We start from the raw sequence: 603 nt of genomic DNA on the forward strand, positions 1-603 counted from the left end.
CACAGAGCCTGATTGCCGACATCCCAGCTTGAGTAAGAGATTCCCCCCACCCGTGTGCATGTCCCTTTATCCTCTGGCAGGTGCCCTGGAATGTACAAGGCAGATGAGTTAGTGAGGGGCAGCCCTCCATGGAGTGGTGCCAAGACACAGGGGCACCAGGGTTAAAAACCGGGAGGAAGGAGCGTGCTGGGGATCAGCTGGGCTGGGTGGAGATTCCTGAAGAAGGGCGCTGGGGAGGAACTGAAAGGGCAATTGGGCAGACACGGAAAAGCGGCAGCTGAGACCTCCTTCGATTCTAGGCCGAAGCTCGTCCCTGGGTGGGCTCGAACCACCAACCTTTCGGTTAACAGCCGAACGCGCTAACCGATTGCGCCACAGAGACACAGGGCTGCGAGATCTTGCTGTAACATTCTGGAAACAATGTATTTCCCGTCCCTTCCAGCCCCAGCGGAAAACAGAGTAGAATGCCTCTATCTTGTGCAACCTCGCTGGCACCAGAGACACTGAGTCTTGTCACTCGGGAACGTCAGGCCGTAGACACCGAGACCGAATCAGCTGCGGGCTCCGACGAAACAACGCCGGGCCCACGACCATCCTCGCCTG

The 603-nt window shown here is 58.0% G+C and overlaps 1 non-coding gene across 1 annotated transcript; it reads right to left on the reverse strand.

Annotated features, from left to right (window-relative positions):
• Positions 1 to 308: 308 nt before the first annotated feature.
• TRNAN-GUU (transfer RNA asparagine (anticodon GUU)) lies at positions 309 to 382 on the reverse strand. Its single transcript has one exon. It is a non-coding gene; the product is annotated as a tRNA-Asn (tRNA).
• Between the last annotated feature and the right edge of the window lie 221 nt (positions 383 to 603).

Source organism: Hippopotamus amphibius, chromosome 1 (genome assembly GCF_030028045.1).
Source record: "Hippopotamus amphibius kiboko isolate mHipAmp2 chromosome 1, mHipAmp2.hap2, whole genome shotgun sequence".
In the NCBI taxonomy this organism is placed as follows: domain Eukaryota; kingdom Metazoa; phylum Chordata; class Mammalia; order Artiodactyla; family Hippopotamidae; genus Hippopotamus; species Hippopotamus amphibius.